This window comes from Stegostoma tigrinum, chromosome 4, assembly GCF_030684315.1.
Source record: "Stegostoma tigrinum isolate sSteTig4 chromosome 4, sSteTig4.hap1, whole genome shotgun sequence".
Taxonomy (NCBI): domain Eukaryota; kingdom Metazoa; phylum Chordata; class Chondrichthyes; order Orectolobiformes; family Stegostomatidae; genus Stegostoma; species Stegostoma tigrinum.
Genome location: NC_081357.1, coordinates 79935674 through 79954278, shown reverse-complemented (window position 1 = coordinate 79954278; position 18605 = coordinate 79935674).

The following is an 18605-nucleotide window of genomic DNA, read 5'->3' as shown; positions in this document are numbered from 1 at the left end:
ACATTCTGTCTCCAACCATCAAGCCAATTTTGTATCCTATTGGCTAGTTTTCCCTGGATCCATTGTAATCTAACTTGACTTACCATGTGGAACCTTGTCAAAGGCCTTACTGAAATCCATGTAGACAACATCTACTGCTCTGCCTTCATCTATTTCCTTGGCCATCTCTTCAAAAAACTCAAGTTAGTGAGACATGATGTGCCACTCACAAAGCCATAGTTGACTATCTACAATCAGCTAAAGTTTTAGCAAGTCCAAATGGAGCAATTCAGGTGAAGCCCTAGGGGACTACAGAAAGTGTAAAAAGGAACTTAAGAACACAACTAGAATAGCAAAAACGGGTCATGAAAAAGGAATGGCAAACAGGATAAGGGAGAATCCTAAGATATTTCATAACTATATTAAAAGAAAGAAGTTAACAAGGGAAAGAGTAGTGCACATGAGAGACCAAGGGGACAATCTGTGTGTAAAGTGCAGAAATTAGAACATAGAACAATACGGGACTTTCGGCCCATAATGTTGTGCCGAAATTTTACTCTAATCCTAATGCCTATCTAACCTCCACCCCTATCTTATACTATCATCCATATGCCTATCTAATAGCCGTTTAAATGCTCCTAATGAGGCCGACTCCACTACCCTTGCCAGCAATGCATTCCGCGACCCTATCACTCTGAGTAAACAGCCTACCTCTGACGTATCCTCTATATCTACCTCCACTCACTTTAAAACTATGCCCCCTTGTAATAGCTACCTCCACCCTAGGAAAACGTCTCTGGTTGTCCACTCTATCTCTACCTCTGAACATTTTGTACACCTCTATCAAGTCACCTTTCATCCTTCACCGTTCTAAAGAGAAAAGCCCTTGGCTCTCTCAATCTTCCCTTGTAAGACCTTCCCTCCATTCCAGGCAACATCCTGCTAAATCTCATCTGCATCTTTTCCAACAATTCCACATTTTTCCTGTAACGAGATGACCAGAACTGGACACAATACTCCAGATGTGGTCGCACCAGGGTTTTGTATAGCTGGAGCATAACTTCATGGCTCTTGATCTCATTTGAACTCTGTTAATGAAAGCTACACCATACATCTTCTTAACAACTCTATCCACCAGGGTGGCAGCTTTCAGGGAACTGTGGGCATGAACCCCAAGATCCCTCTGCTTCTCTTCACTGCCGAGAATCTCTCCATTAACCCTGTATTCTGCTTTCATGTTTGTCCTTCCAAAATGCATCACGTCACACTTTTCAGGGTTAAACTCCATCTGCCACTTCTCAGCCCAGATCTGCATCCTATCAATGTCCCTTTGTAACTTAGAACAGCCCTCTGCACTATCCACAACTTGATCCACCTTTGTATCATCTGCGAACTTGCTAATCCACCCTTCCGCTCCTTTATCCAAATAATTTACAAAGATCACACAAATTGGAAGTCTTCACTCTATAAAAGGAGAACATAGCTCCTACTTCTGAATTCTGTACCTAAGAGGAACTTACACAGTTGGGCATAGGAAGTGATGAGGTATTGGAGTATTTGACAGGCTTAAAAATGGACAGATTCCCTGGCCCGAATTAATTGCATCCCACACTGTTCTGAGAGTCAAGGCAGGAAATTACAGAGACTCTGACACAAATTTTTAATTCCCCTCGGGTCATGAGGCTAATGCCAGAGGACTGGAGGAAGGGGAGTGTGGTTCACTTTTCAAGCAGAGTGCTGGAGACGAATCAGGAAATTACAGACTGGTGGGTCTCACATCATTTGCAGGGAAATTATGAAGGCGAGAATTACTATCCATTTGGAAAGGCATAAGTTAATTAGGATAGTCAGTATGGCTTTGTCAGAAAGAGGTCATGCTTAACAAATTTGTTAGCATTTTTCAAAAGCATGATCAAGTGTGTGGATGAGGGAAGTTCAGTTGACGTAGTTTATATGCATTTTACCAAATATTTGACGAAGTCTCATATTGGGAGACTAATTGAGAAGGATAAAGCACATGGAATTCAAGGAGACTTGACCAGATGGATCAGAAACTTTTTTTTCCTATTCATTTGTGGGACGTGGGTGTTGCTGGCTGGCCAACATTTCTTGCCCATCCCTAATTGCCCTTGAGAAGATGTTGGTGAGCTGCCTTCTTGACCTGCTACAGTCCTCCCGCTGTAGTTTGACCTACATTGTGGTGAGGGAGGGAATTCCAGGATTTTGACCCAGCAACAGTGAAGGAACGCGATATATTTCCAAATCAGGATGGTGAGTGTTTTGGAGGGGAATTTGGAGGTCGTAGTGTTCCCATATGTCTGCTGCCCTTGCCATTCTAAATGTAAGTGGTCATGGGTTTGGAAGGTGTTGTCTGAGGATCTTTGATGAAATTCTGCAGTGCATCTTGTAGATAGTACACAGTGCTGCAACTGAGTATCAGTGGTGGAGGGAGTGGATGCTTATGGATTTAATTCCAATAAAGTGGGCTGCTTTGTCCTGGATGGTGTCAAGCCACTTGAGTGTTGTTGGGGCTGCACTCATTCAGGCAGGTGGGAGGTATTCCATCACACTCCTGACTTGTGGCTTGAGGATGCTTTGAGGAGTCAGGAGATGAGTCACTCACAGCAGTATTCCTAGCTTCTGGTCTGCTCTTGTAGCCACTGTGTTTATGTGGTGAGTCCAGTTGAGTTTCTGGTCAATGATAACCCCCGGGATGTTGATAGTGGGGGACTCAGTGATGGTAACACCATTGAATGTCAAGGGGCGATGGTTAGATTGTTTCTTATTGGTGATGGTCAGCGCCTGGCATTTGTGTGGCACAGATGTCACTTGCTACTTGTCAGCCCAAGCCAGGATATTGTCCAGATCGTGTGGCATTTGAACATGGACTGCTTCAGTATCTGAGGGATCCTGAATGGTGCTGAACATTGTGCATCATTGGTGAATGCCCCCATTTCTGACCTAATGATGGAGGGAAGGTCATTGATAAAACAGCTGAAGATGGTTAGGCCTAGGACACTACCCTGAGGAACTCCGGCAGAAATATCCTGGTGCTGAGATGATTGACCTCCAACATCAGTGACCATCTTCCTATGTGACAAGTATAAGTCCAACCACTAGAGAGTTACACTCGGTCAAATGCAGCCTTGGTGTCAAGGGCTGTCACTTTCACCTCACCTCTGGAATTCAGCTCTTTTGTCGAAGTTTGAACCAAGGCTGTAGTGACATCAGGAGCTGAGTGGCCCTGGTAGAACCCAAACTGGGTGTCACTGAGCAGGTTATTGCTGAGCAGGTGCCACTTGATAGCACAGTTGATGACACCTTCCATCACTTTACTGATGATTGAGAGTAGACTGATGGGGCAGTAATTGGCCGGGTTGAGTTTGTCCTACTTTTTGTGCCCAGGACGTACTTGGGCAATTTTCTACATTGCCGTGTAGATATCAGTGTTGTGCCTACTGGAACAGCTTGGCTAGGAGAGGGGCAAGTTATGGAGCACAAGTCTTCAGTACTATTGCCAGAATGTTGTCAGGGCCTGTAGACTTGGCAGATCCAACATCACCAATCATTTCTTGATATCACATGGAGTGAATCAAATTGGCTGAAGACTGATATCTGTATGATGGGGACCACTGGCGGAGGCTGAGATGGATCATCCACTCAGCACTTCTGGCTGAAGATTGCTGCGAATACCTCAGCCTTATCTTTTGCACTGATGTGCTGGGCTCTTCCATTATTGAGGATGGGGGTGTTTGTAGAGCCTCCTCCTCCCTTGAATTGTTTAATTGTCTGCCACCAACCATGACTGGATATGGCAGGACTGCAGAGCTTAGATCTGATCAATTGGCTGTGGGATCACTTAGCTCCGTCTATCCCTGTTGCTTTCACTGTTTGGTTGCTTCACCAGGCTGATATCTCATCCTCAGGAATGTCTGGTGCTGCAGCTGGCATACCCTCCTGCATTCTCCATTGAACCAGGGTTGATCCCCTGGCTTGATGGTAATGGTTGGGTGGGGGAATATGCTGGGCCATGAGGTTACAGATTTTGCTGGAGTACAATTCTGCCGCTGTTGATGGCCCACAGCACCTCATGGATGCCTAGTTTTGAATTGCTGGATCCATGCAAAGTCTGTGCCATTTAGCACGGTGATAGTGCCACACAACACGATAGAAGTTATTCTCAATGTGAGGGCAGGACTTTATCTCCACAAGTACAGTGCAATGATCACTCATACCCTTATAGGACACAAAGGGTAGTGGAAGAATACAATTCAATTGACTGGAGGCCAGTGTCCAGTGTTGTACCACAAGGATCAGGACTGGGACCCTTATTTTTTGTTGTCTACAAAAATGAAAATGTGGGGGAATGTTAAGCAAATTTGCAGACAACACCAAGATTGGTAGGATGGTTAACAGTGAAGAAGATGATTGTAAGTTACAGGAAGATTTTGATTGATTTATTTATTGTCATGTGTACCAAAATACAGTGAAAAACTTGGTCAAATGGGTAGAGCAGTGGCAGATGATATTTAACCCCGATAAGTGTGAGGTGATGCATTTTGGAAGAAGAAAGAAGATGAATGACTACTTAATTAGTGGCAGGATACTGAATAGTTCTGGGGAACGAAGGGATCTTGAAGTAATTATTCACGGATCCCTGAAGTTGGCAGGGCATGTGAGGAGGATAGTTAAGAAGGTATATGGGGCACTTGCTTTCATCAGTTGTGGCATGGAGTACAAGAGCAAGGAGGTAATATTGGAGTCATCTAGAGCATTGATTAGGTCACAGCAGAATTACTGTGTGCAGTTCCAGTAACCTCATCATGGGAAGGGTTTGATCACATAAGAGGGGGTACAGAAGAGATTCCACAGGCTGTTGCCTGGACTGCCACAATTGAGCTATAAGGAGACAATAGATAAGCTTGAAATTTTTTTAGAGCAGCAAAGGCGGAGGGGGGACATTACTGAGGTGTTTAGAATTATGAGGAGTATGGGTAAAGTGAGTAGGGAGCACATGTTCCCCTTGGTTGAGGGGCCAGTCATTGAAGGCGCATAGTTTTAGAGGAAGGGACATTTGGGAAAAAAGTCTTTTCACTCAGAGGGTGGTGGGAATCTGGAGTGCAATGCCTGGAAGGTAGTGAAGGCCAGAAACCTTATAATCTTTAAAAAATGTTTGATGTGCAGGAATGTGGGATTAGTGTACCTTTAGTGGTAGTTATTGTCGGTGCAGGCTCGATGGGCCGACGGCTGTTTCTGCACTTTATGACAATGACTCTATTAGAATGCACAAATTTCACACAACAAGTGGTTCAGGTCTGGAAATTTTGAGCCAGAGTCAACTGAAGCATCCAAAAGGGTTGTTTATTTGAAAAGAAGCCATGCATAAGGTTATGGAGAAAAATAAGTAAAAGGTACTAAATCATAATGTTTATTTGGGGGGGGGGGCAGCGCAGTGGCTCAGTGGTTAGCGCTGCAGCCTCACAGTGGCAGGGACCCAGATTCAATTCCAGCCTCAGGCAACTCTCTGTGTGGCGTTTGCACATTCTCCCCGTGTCTGCGTGGGTTTCCTCCAGATGCTCCAGTTTCCTCCCACAGTCCAAAGATGTGCGGGCTAGGTGGATCAGCCATGCTAAATTGTCCATTGTGTTCAGGGGTGTGTGGGTTATAGGGGGGTGGGTCTGGGTGAGATGCTTCAAGGGGCAGTGTGGACTTGTTGGGCTGAAGGGCCTGTTTCCACACTGTAGGGAATCTAATCTAATCTAATTTGCATAGTGGTGCAGACATGATATGCTGAAAAGACTCCTTCTGCACCATCAAAATTCTGAGATACTTTGACTTTTGTTTTGACTCAGTCCCACTTGCACACACAGCCTCTAAACCATCACTTGCCCAACTCCGTTCAGTCATTGAATCCCCTCACTCATCCACCTGATCCCATCACTCTCTTGCTCCCTTGCAGACAGCTAGATCAACTTTCACCACCCTTCTAATTCTCACTCCATCCCCGCAGCTAACAATGGCCTGCCCAACTTCTAACTCTCCCCACCACCATTAGCAATCCACTTGACCTTCTGGTACCTGGGACTCCCCAACAGTCTTGTTGATGCTCATCCAAATTGCAAGCCTGTGGCCTGATTTTCATTTCCCTCCTCCCCAAGCCAGTGTTTCCATGAAAGGGTGCTAGTCTGCAGAAACTCCAAGCCTCAAGCTGAAGAAATGTTTTCATGTTACTTGCTGCACCTCCAGTCACTGACAGTGTGTTTCCCACATTTGTTGCTGACAGACTCACTGTTAGAAAGCAAATGTGGGAGTAAAATGGCTTCTGAAAAGGGGAGCGGCTCACGCTAAATTTTTCAGTTCCATTTAACTTTGTTTTGACAAACAGCTTGGTGTGTCACATAGGAATTTCTGATGCTGAATTTCCAAAGTAAAGAATGGTTTAAAAATTTAAAGGAAAATTATGCAGAAATACAATATCCATTTTTTTAAAACAGTGGATCTTATTACTCTTCTCTCATCATTTTTAGCTAAACCCTTAAACTCCTTAACAGCATTGGACAATTCATTCCTCCACAGTTTACATCATAATCTTTTCAAGAACAACTAGAGATAGGCAATAAATGATAGCCTTGCCAGTAATGCTGATACCCCAATAATCCATTTTATAATTGTAGTTCCAATCATTGTTCTTCTCCCGAGCCAGGAAATAAAATGTTGTTGTAAGTTACAGAAGTCACAAATTAACTGTAATTTTGTTCATTAAATCATAAGATCACAGAATAAAATTTAAAATTGTGTGAACAATGCAAGAAATGCTGACCATTGGAACAAGGCATGATTAGTAAAGGAAAAGGCCATTCTTTCTTTCCACAGGCTATATGCAATTTATTCATTTATCAATGTTAATTTTGATCAAAATGTTTAATTTCCAAAGGTAATAACTAATTACAGGTTAAGATTCCAAAACAGGGCTCTTTGAAATTTCTTTGTAACTTCCAAAATAATCGAGTCAGACTCCAGAATTTCAGTCTGACAGTTTGGTAGCAACGGTATGCTATCTGTTTTCTTCAGACTATTTATGTATGGTTAAGTGAAGATAGTTTGATGATCTCAAATGTTATGAAATATAGTCTAGTCCTTAAATGGCTTTACTGATATTAAATGCAGACTTTCAATGGATGGTCAACAGCCACATCTTTTTGACAGCTATTACCTTGCTTACTGACCATGGCTTGAATGCTTTGTTTCCTGCACAGGTTTACAACATCACTCATTTATCTACATTTACATTTCATTTTAGACCATGATTTACATTCTAAGTAGAACTTTTTTATCTTTTGCTTATTGGTAAAGTGGTAAGGAAAAGCCGGGGAACTATAGACCAGTGAACCTGACATCAGTGGTGGGCAAGTTGTTGGATGGAATCATAACAGACAGGATTTACATGTATTTGGAAAGGCAAGGGCTGACTAGGGTTAGTCAACATGTCTTTCTGCATTGATTGATATTTTTGAAGTAACAAAGAGGATTGATGAGGGCACAACCAGTGCACATGACCTATATGAACTTCAGAAAGATGTTCGACAAAATTCCTCACATGGTAGACTGGTTAGCAAAATTAAATCACATGGTATCAGGAACAGCTAGGTATTTGGATACAGAACTGGCTCAAAGATAGAAGACACAGGGTGGTGATGGGGAGACAAAAACAAAGTTGCTTGAAAAGCTCAGCAGGTCTGGCAGCATCTGTGAAGGAAAAAAACAGAGTTAACATTTCGGGTCCAGTGACCCTTCCTCAGGCTGGGAACACGCAAGTTTAAATGCAGAAAATAGGGAGCTGGGTGGGGTAGAGAGTAAACGATAGGATAGAGCTCAAAGAGGGAGAAAGACAGTTGGACAGATAAATGAGTTGCTAACAATCTGGCTGGGAGGGTGAACAGTTGTTAATGGGAACTGTTAGTAACTAACAACAGGAGGTGTGTAATGGCAGGCTGTGTGTAACAAGGCCTGGTGTGAGGGGTAGGGGGCTGGGACATGGGACAGTTTACGGCCTAAAATTATTGAACTCGATGTTCAGTCTGGGGGGCTGTAGGGACTAAGCAGAATGTGGAAAATGAGGTATTGTTCCTCCAGCTTGTGTTGAGCTTCACTGGAACACTACAGGAAGCCAGGGACAGAGCTGTTGGCCAGGAAGCAGGGTGGTGCATTAAAGTGGCAGGCAACAGGTAGTTCAGAGTATTTTTTGCAAGAAGAATGTAGAAGTTCTGCGAAGCAGTCGCCATGTCTATACTTCATTTCCCCAATGTAGAGGAGCCCACAGTGTGAGCAGCAAATGCAGTAGACAGCAAAATGCAGTAAACTTGTGATGGTGGAGGGTTGCTTTTCAGACTACCACAAGAATTGGTGCTGAGTTCGCTGCTTTTCATCATTTATGTAAATGATTTGGATGTGAACTTAGGAGGTATGGTTAGTAAGTTTGTGGATGACCTCAGAATTGAAGGTGTAATGGACAGCAAAGAAGGTTACCTCCAAGTATAATGGGATCTTGATCAGATTGGCCAATGGGCTGAAGAGTGAAGGATGGAGTTTAATTTAAATAAATGTGAGATACTGCATTTTGGAAAGGCAAATCAGCGCAGGACTTATACATTTAATAGTAAGGTCCAGGGGAGTTTTGTGGAACAAAGAGACCTTGGAGTGCAGGGTCATAGCTCCTTGAAAGTGGAGGTGCATGTGGGTAGGATTGTGAAGAAGGTGTTTGGTATGCTTACCTTTATTGGTGAGTGCATTGAGTACAGAAGTTGAGGCGTTGTGTTGTGGCTGTACAGGACATTGGTTAAGTCACTTCAGGAATTCTCCATGCAATTCTGATCTCCCTGCTATTGGAAGGATTTTGTGAAACTTGGAAGGGTTAAGAAAAGATTTACAAGGATGTTGCCAGGGCTGGAGAATTTGAGCTATAGGAAGAGGTTGAATAGACTGGGGCTATTTTCCCTGGATCATCTTAGGCTGAGAGGTGGCCTTATAGAGGTTTATAAAGTCATGAGGGGCATAGCTAGGGGAAATAGACAACATCTTTTCCCCAGTGTGGGGGAGCCCAAAACCAGGGGGCATGGGTTTAAGGTGAGACAGGAAAGCCTTAAAAGGGACCTAAAAGGCAACATTTTCACACAGAGGCTCCTGCATGTATGAATGAGCTGCCAGAGGAAGTGGCAGAAGCTGGTACAATTAAAATATTTAAAAGTCATCTAGATGGATATACAAATAAGAAGGGTTTAGAGGGAAATGGGCCAAATGCTGGCAAATGGGACTAGATGCATTTACTATATCTGATCAGCATGGATGAGTTGGACCAAAGTGTCTGTTTCCGTGCTGTACATGTCTATGACTATGAGTCTAGGAGGAAATTTCAATTTGTTTGCTTTGTTTTCGATCTGTAGAAAGATATCCTCTTCTGTAGGTCAAAATTCAATCAGAATAGGGAAGAATATTTATAATAAGTAATCTACCATTTCATTGCATTCTGAAATTGATCCCACAAGTGCAAATTTACAGATACTTTCATAAGAAAACCACTGACAGGTAAAGAAAGCTTAAAACAGCTATTCCTGTTATGGGGATAAAACATTACTCAAATAAAAAAAATTACAGCCATTCAGTATTAAGTAATAGTTCTATTTTTAATGAGTTTTTCCATCTACTTAGATATACAGTTCAGAATGGAGACATATTTAGTGATCTGCAAACAAATGCACATTGATTTTATTGTGTTAACTGTATTTTCCCTAAGCTGTCCTGAGCTTAATTTAAGAAAATCCATTCCTGTGCAAGAACAGATTTTTCCATCAGTCACTTTAACCACTTTGAGAAATGAAAAGCAGCTTTGTTCTGCGGACTTGCACTCACAGTGGGTTGAGGCTGGCCTTCACATAGATGCCTCAGCTAGGCCAGAGAAAGGACTTCTGATTTAATAATGGGGTTGAAATAAGGACATTGAAATAGCACCTAGAAACTGCTATGCTACATGCTAATCGATTGAAGGCACAGTTTGCAAATTTACAATGCTAAAAAACATAAAAATAAAGCATATGAATTAGGACATGGGAGATTTTTTTCTAATTGAATCCCACAGTGTGGAAAAGGGCCATTTGGCCCAAAAGGTCCACAACAACCCTCTGACGGGCATCCCACCCAGACACGTTCCCCGACTCGATCCCTGCATTTCCCATGGCTAAAACACCTGGCGTGTACATCTTTGAACAATAAGGCAAATTTAGCACAGCCAACCCACCCAACTTGCACATCTTTGGACAGTGGAAGGAAACCAGAGCACTCAGCAGAAGCCTAAGCAGACAAAGGGAAAACGTGCAAACTCCACACACAGTTGCCCAAGGCTGGAATCAAACGCAGATCCCTGGTGCTGTGAGGCAGTGTTGCCAGCACTACATTGCTCTTAATTAATCTAATTAATTCAAGCCTGCTGCAATTTCTGTATATTTAAAAAAAACTAATGGACTTTTAAATTCAGCTCAGAATTGGGACTAAAGAAACAAAACCTTTGCCACACGCAATAACGCAGCTTGGCCTGTGAGTGCTAGAAACATTCTCAACTGAGGAGTGAAATGAACAAAATCTTTGGGAAAATCAGATAAACCCCCTACATCAATTCAAGAAATCTACAATGATGAGATGATTAATTCCATACCCTAGCCTAGCTGATAATAGGTCAGATGTGAAGGAGATCAAAATAATCTGCATCCAAAACATTAAATTTGTTAATTACAACTGTAGAATATGATAAATCATTAGCTGTAACTTCATTTCAGAAACTTCCATCATTGTGTAAACTCAGTACATGTGTCTAATTAGAGATGCTGGAAATAGAGGGGACACATAGATGGTCATACCATTTTTTTTTTGCCTTTTGTATAAATAGGATCTTTGCCTGCTCTGTATATTTTATGGTTGCCTCACAAATATTGGAGAAATTTTATGCTGTTTGTTTTTCACACTGAGGCCAAGATACATGTATAAGACAGAAATTTTCTCTGTTCCATGTTTGTGATTGTAGTAATGCCCACTATGCTCCCTTCTGATAGCTGTGATATTGGGTGTCCATCAAACAAATCACCCTCAAGAGATATGAGGTGATTTGTTCATCTTCAGATTGTTAGTCAACAAAGGCTGAAGGAAAATGATAAGAAAGGATGATGAGAGAAATCTCCACAGAGACGTCTCTATTTTGCAGTGGGTTACAGATAATTTGTAGCCTCCACTAAAATGAATCAGCAGATCATCAGAGTTCTAAAATCCTTCCTCTGCATTGTATTCCTCAGGCTGGATGCACCTTCACAATTGCAAAATTACACATGTACTAAGCAAGATACTAAAAGTCATTGGATGGCATTCAGGTCAAAAAAAAGCGTAAAAAGTCTCTCTTTTCTCAAGAATAGACAGCCAATCTGAAAGCAGACTGTATAGCTGGAATAAACTATTGGTGTCTGCAAAGACACGTGGCAATCAAGATTCCATGTAGTACAGAAACCTTCTACAGACCAAATGGATCTACAGAACAGCAGTTTCAAATCTTTGGTTCCCATAGAGCTATTCCAACTAGAAAGGAAATCTATATCCTCCAGGATCAGTCACTTTTCTGTATCAAGTACTTGAGGCTTCTCTGGAACCCCTAAAAGACTTCACAAGGGTCTTAATCTTATCATTTTTAGCCAAACAAATTGCATCAAGTGTTTCAAAGGGTTTTCACTATGAGACCAAATGAGATTTCTCACTGTACCTTACCAAACCCTGCCCCTATTGCATTCCTCACATCCAATTCCACCCCTATTTTAGGACATGCAACTCAGCAGGCATCCACTGAAAGATCAACATCCCTTGCAACCGCATCATCTTTAAAAAGCCTCTGTGCACCAGGACAATGTCAAAAATCTGCATTATACCTCACTGGTAGTGTAATAGCACAACAGCAACAAAACCAGGCCGCTGTGGTACATAGCCACCATGGATAATGGAATACTATCCCATTTGCTTGCTCTTGCCACCATTTAAATGCCACGTCATGCAGTTTCCTTGCCTCTAGCTTCATCCAGTCTGAACACCCTCTCGAGGTCACCGCTACTCTAACCCTATTGCCCTCTAGACACTCACATCTTGTCAAGGCCTGGTAAAGAAGCATCACTTTCAGATAAGCCGTTGGGCAATTCTAAACATGAGGGAAAAGAAAATACAAACCAAATGCTGGAATCATGATCAACATCTATTTTAAATTTTATGATGGCCTGCTGCACCCAACTATCATCCATTGGAACTCTCTGAAAGTCAGATCCTGTCTGTTTTGTAGCAGCTGACACAGCTGAGCTCCGTTTTCCATAAGGAGAACTTCTACCTCCCCAATGTCCTCCTTCTCCTACTCCTGAGAGGACTGCTCACATTCTTCCAGTTCCTCAGTATCTATCCCTTTGTTTCATTGTTTGCTCCAATTGTGCACAGCATAATATGTCAGGATGGTGCAGTACACTCAGTCCAAACAAAAATGGAGAGCTCCAGACCAGACCAAAAAGCAAAACTGTATCTTCAACAGCCCCATCAAAAATCTGCATTATACCTCACTGGTAGTGTAATAGCACAACAGCAACAAAACCAGGCCGCTGTGGTACATAGCCACCTGGTTGAGGCATACACAGTGTTCAAACTGCACTCTGCGACCTTGGTTGCACAATGCTGCCATTATCCATGGTTGAAGTGGGTAGACGTCGTCCCCAGCAGCCAGTTTTTGTAAGCCACTGGGAGTCTCAAATGCATCAAGTACATGACAATGCTCCAGAATGGTGGCGTCACAGCAGCTGCCCAGGTAGAGGATACATACCTCCAGGAAATTATAAGATTGATCTCAGATCACTTGATATAAATAGAATGGAAACTCTTCCTATTGATTGATTCCACAGTGTTGTGATAGAGCCCTTTCAGTGTCATCTGTGTACAGTGAATATCACTCTGCACCTGGAAGGAGGCAACTATGTTCCTGAATCCCACTGCCTGGCTGCAGCACTGACCTCATCATCAAGAAATGAAACAGATCAGTGTCACTGGCTTAATGGTTGCATCTGTGAGAGATCCCACACAAGTCACCTGTTACTCCTTGGAAGGAGCCAATTGTGACGTTCAGAGCAGCAGTCTTCTTCACAGCAGGATAAGATGGTCTCCAAATCCCTCAGGCCCTGCTCCTGAATAATTCCATCGTTGTATCCTGGGATGTAAGTGGACTGTGTTGACACTGTGCCTTGATCATCTCCAGGAAGTGGAGTTAGAACTTAAACGCTGGCCGTCATATGAACCCCATATATCCCAAGGGCCCTATTGCTGTTACCTCTCCCTGATCTAGGTATTCATTGTCCCTTGTGATCCTGAACTTACAATTGACCCCACTTTTCCTGCATCCATTTTCACCTTAGGAAAGCAAGCACAGCAACAACATCCCATCTGTGGCTGGATCCAAGACTCCTGTGGAAAACAACTTATGCTGGAAACATAAGGTGCTGAAGAGGTTCTTAGGTCTCAGCAGAGTCACTGGTAGCATGGCCTGCAGTCGAAGGGTCCACAAACACTTTCACGTAGTGAGACACGCAGCACCTTCACGATGAAGACCATGTCTCCATCATTTATTCAGTTTTAACCTCTGTATTTGCAGTAACTGCAAACAAATTACATAAAAGGAGTGATAGTGGCCTGATCCCCTTCCCATTCCAGACTCACATCAATCATTCAGAGCCGACCATTGTTAAACTTACATGACATAATGAAAAGATGTTTTTCAGACTGGTGGCCTGTGATCATTAGTCCACTTTTATTTATCATTTATATAAATGATTTAGATAAGAATACAGGAAGCATGGTTAGTAAGTTTGCAGACATAACAAGATTGGTGGTATAATGGACAGTGAAGAAAGTTTACCTAAATTTACAAAGACATCTTGATCAATTGAGTCAACGGGCTGAAGAGTGGCAAATAGAATTTAATTCAGATAAATGTGGGGTATTACATTTTGGAGAACAACCAAAAGTAAGATTTATACAAATAAACATTGTGCCTTGGGTAGTGTTTAGAATGGAAAAACCTGGGAGATCAGATACATAATTTTTTGAGGTTTGCATCACATATAGATACGGTGGTTTTGAAGATGTTTATCATGTTTGCCTTCATTGCTCAGACCTTTGATTATAGGAATTGAGTATAGAAATGTTTAGGTTGTACAAGACAACTCCACCTCCTCCAGAACTACCAACTCCCCGGTCCCCAACACCTCAGTTTCTCCATGGATGCCCAGTCCCTATACACCTGCATTTCCCATGCAGATGGCCTCAAGTCCCTCCACTTCTTCCTGTCCCGCAGACCCGACCAGTCCCCCTCCACTGACACTCTCATCCGCCTAGCCGAACTCGTCCTCATCCTCAACAATTTCTCTTTTGATTCTTCCCACTTCCTACAGACTAAGGGGATGGCCATGGGTACCCGCATGGACCCAAGCTATGCCTGCCTCTTTGTAGGTTATGTGGAACAGTCCCTCTTTCGCACCTACACTAGCCCTAAACCCCACCTCTTCCTCCATTACATTAACGACTATATCGGCGCCACCTCATGCTCCCAAGAGGAGCTCAAACAGCTCATCCATTTCACCAACACCTTCCACCCCAACCTCAAGTTCAGCTGGACCATCTCCAATACATCCCTTACCTTCCTGGACCTTTCTGAATCCATCTCAGGCAACCACCTGCAAACTAATGTCCATTTCATGCCCACCGACTCCCACAGCTACCTGGAATGCACCTCCTCCCACCCACCTTCCTGCAAAAATTCCATCCCCTATTCCCAATTCCTTCGCCTCCGCCGCATCTGCTCCCAGGATGAGGCATTTGACTCCCACTCATCCCAGATGTCCTCGTTCTTCAAGGGCCGCAACAACCCCCGCAGTGGTCGAGAACACCCTCAACCGTGTCTCCCGCATTTCCCGCACCTCATCCCTCACACCCTGCCCTCACAATAACCGCCCAAAGAGAATCCCCCTCATCCTCACATACCACTCTACCAACCTCCAGATACAACGCATGATCCTCCAACACTTCCGCCATCTACAATCCGACCCCACCACCAAAGGCATTTTTCCCACCGCACCCTTGTCTGCCTTCCGGAGAGACTACTCTCTCCACGACTCTCTTGTCCTCTCCACATTTCCCTCCAACCCCACCACACCTGGCAATTTCCCCTGCAACAGCAGGAAGTGCTACATCTGCCCCCACCCCACCTCCCTCACCCGCATACCAGGCCCCAAAATGACTTTCCGCATCAAGCAGATGTTCACCTGTACATCTGCTGTACACAGTGTGGCTTCCTCTACATTGGGGAAGCCAAGTGGAGGCTTGGGGATTGCTTTGCAGAGCACCTACACTCGGTACGCAGTAAACAACTGCACCTCCCAGTTGCGAACCATTTCAATTCCCCCTCCCATTCCTTAGACATCATGTCCATTCTGGGCCTCCTGCAGTGCCATAATGATGCCACCTGTAGGTTGCAGGAACAGCAACTCATACTCCACTTGGGAACCCTGCAGCCCAATGGCATCAATGTGGATTTCACCAGCTTCCAAATCTCCCCTCCCCCCACTGCATCCCAAAACCAGCCCAGCTCGTTCCTGCCTGCCTAACCTGTTCTTCTTCTCACCTATCCCCTCCTCCCACCTCAAGCTGCACCTCCATTTCCTACCTACTAAACTCATCCCTCCCCCTTGACCTGTCCGCCCTTCCCGGACTGACCTATCCCCTCGCTACCTCCCCACCCATACTCCCCTCTGCACCTATATTCTCCTCTATCTATCTTCAGTCTGCGCACCCCCCTCCCTATTTATTTCAGAATCCTCTCCCCGTCCCCCTTTTCTGATGAAGGGTCTAGGCCCGAAACATCAGCTTTTGACTTCTAAGATGCTGCTTGGCCTGCTGTGATCATCCAGCCCCACGCTTTGTTATCTTACAATGTACTGTGTCCTGTTCTGGTTTCCCTGTTACAGGAAAGATATTACTACACTGGAGAAGGCTCAGAAGAGATTTGCCACAGTGGCTAAGTGGTTAGTACTGCTGCGTCACCATGCCACAGGGGTCTAGGTTCAATTCCACCCTTGGGCAACTGTCTTTGTGGAGTTTGCACATTCTCCCATGTCTGCATGGGATTCCTTTCTGTGCTCTGCTTTCCTCCAAAAGTCCTAAGATGTGCAGGCTGGGTGAATTGGCCATGCTAAATTGCCCATAGAGTTCAGGGTTGTTTAGGTTAGGTGGTTTAAATAGGGAATGGGTCAGGGTGGAATGCTCCAAGGGTTGGTGTGGACTTGTTGGGCCGAAGGACGTGTTTCCACACTGTAGGGATTCTATGGTATTTGCTGTTTGAATGGAGGGTTTGAGTTATAAGGAGATGCTGGATAGGCTGAGACTTTTTCCCTGGAGTGTAAGAAGTTGAGCGGTGATCTTATAGAGCTTTATAAAATAAGGAAGAGTATAGACAAGGTGAATGGCAGGTAGCTTATCCCGAAAATCGGGGATTTCAAGACAAGGGGGCATATTTTCAAGATGAAAGAAGAAAGATTTAAGAAAGACATGGGGCAATTTTTTTTACATAGAGAGCCATTCGTGTGTGGAATGAACTTCCAGAGCTAGTGGTGAATATGGGTACAGTTATAACGTTTAAAAGACATTTAGATAGTACATGAATAAGAAATGTTTGGAGGGATATGGGCCAAAAGCAGGCAGATCGGACTAATTTGGATTGTGATTATCGTCAGCATACGCTGGTTGGATCAAAGTGTCTGTTTCTGTGCTGTATGAGTCTATGACTCCATAATGGTATCCACCTCCAACAGCACTCTTGGAAGTTGCACAAATGATGGTTTGTCTTTGGCCATAATTCCTGTCTTTTTAAGTCAATGCTACCATCTCCAGCATCATTGAGACACCAATGTTCAATTTACAAGAACCAATACCATTTTACAAATTATCTTTGACAAGCCTCTGATCCCTAAACATGCTCACTTTGCATTCATTGTAAATGGATAAGGAAATTAACTGCAAATGAGTGTACCTGGAGTTTTGTATCATCCACTTCATGTACGTTTTCCTTCCATAGCCTACTGTCTAGAAGATGTCCACCCACACTTTTGATGGTCAAACTGACAGTGCCTCCACCCACCCTTTTCCAGCTATGTTTTTCTTCTTCAGAATGGCAAACGATGGCAAGGAACATAGCTTGCCGGGGACCCCACCAGCGCGGGACTCTGCCTGGCCACCAGATATTTTCCACAAGGCTCCATGTCCTGTTTTACCTTGAAATATCCCAACAGCCTATTTCCACCCATAATATCCCAGTAATCCTGAAGACTTATTTGAATGACTGTTAACTCAAAAAATCTGAGAAGCTATACTTCTGGCAGATACCAGTGTATTTCACATATACAGTTTTATGTACATATCCTGCTTTGGAGATAATCATATTGCAATTCATGTCCAACTGCTCTCCCTGCCCGCAAGCCCCAACTTTACACTTGAACGAGGCCCACCCTGTTCCTCCATGGTCTCCCTATGGAGCCATAGTGGTGGCCATTGACAATAAGCCCTCCTCTCACAGCCTATCATGCATTCTGATCCTGTTATGCCTACTCCTTTATACAAGATTTCATGCCTTCACAATCCTTAGCTGCACCTCTACATATAACTCTGCATTGTCCCCGGCCCCCAATTTCCTTGATTGCCCAACCCCTCCTGATAGTGACTTCCACGCTGCCATTAAAAGCTCCCATGCACCTTCCTCAATGAAGAACAGATGGATACCCAAGACTGTATTTTATCTCTACTTTAAAATCCAAATTCCTAAATAATTATACATTACAAATCTTTTTCATATCAAACCCCAAGAAAAGAATTAAAATACATCCTGAAGATACATTTTTGTTTTCGTCAAACATCTCATCACTATTTCATATTGACAACCTCAACATGTTTACATTAAAGTCATAGGGTTTTCAAACAATCAAATTCTACACAAGTAATGTTTATTGTAACAATTCATAGATTCCCTACAGTGTGGAAACAGGCCCTCCAGCCCAACAAATCCACACTGACCATCAGATCATCCCACCCAGATCCATCCCTCTAATCTACACATCCCTGAACACTATGGTCAATTTAGTATGGCCAATCCGCCTAGCCTGTGCATCTTTGGACTGTGGAGGAAACTGGAGCAAACCCAGACAGGCACGGGGAGAAAGTGCAGACATGGGGAGAATGTGCAAACTCCAAACAGACAGTGACCCAAGGGTGGAATCAAACCTGGGTCCTGGTGCTGTGAGGCAGCAGTGCTAACCACTGAGCCATCGTGCCACTTGTTTTCTTTTATATGTGTTCTTGATAAAGTGTCTGCTGTAGTACTATCTTTCCCTGTAAAATGACTGCTTTTATAAATTGTATAGTTGTAGTGTTCGACACCAATGAAACAGTCTTCAATTCTTACCATGAAATCTCTCCAAAGACAGGATTATAGCCTGTTTAAATAAGTCTCCAAAGAGTTGTTGGAT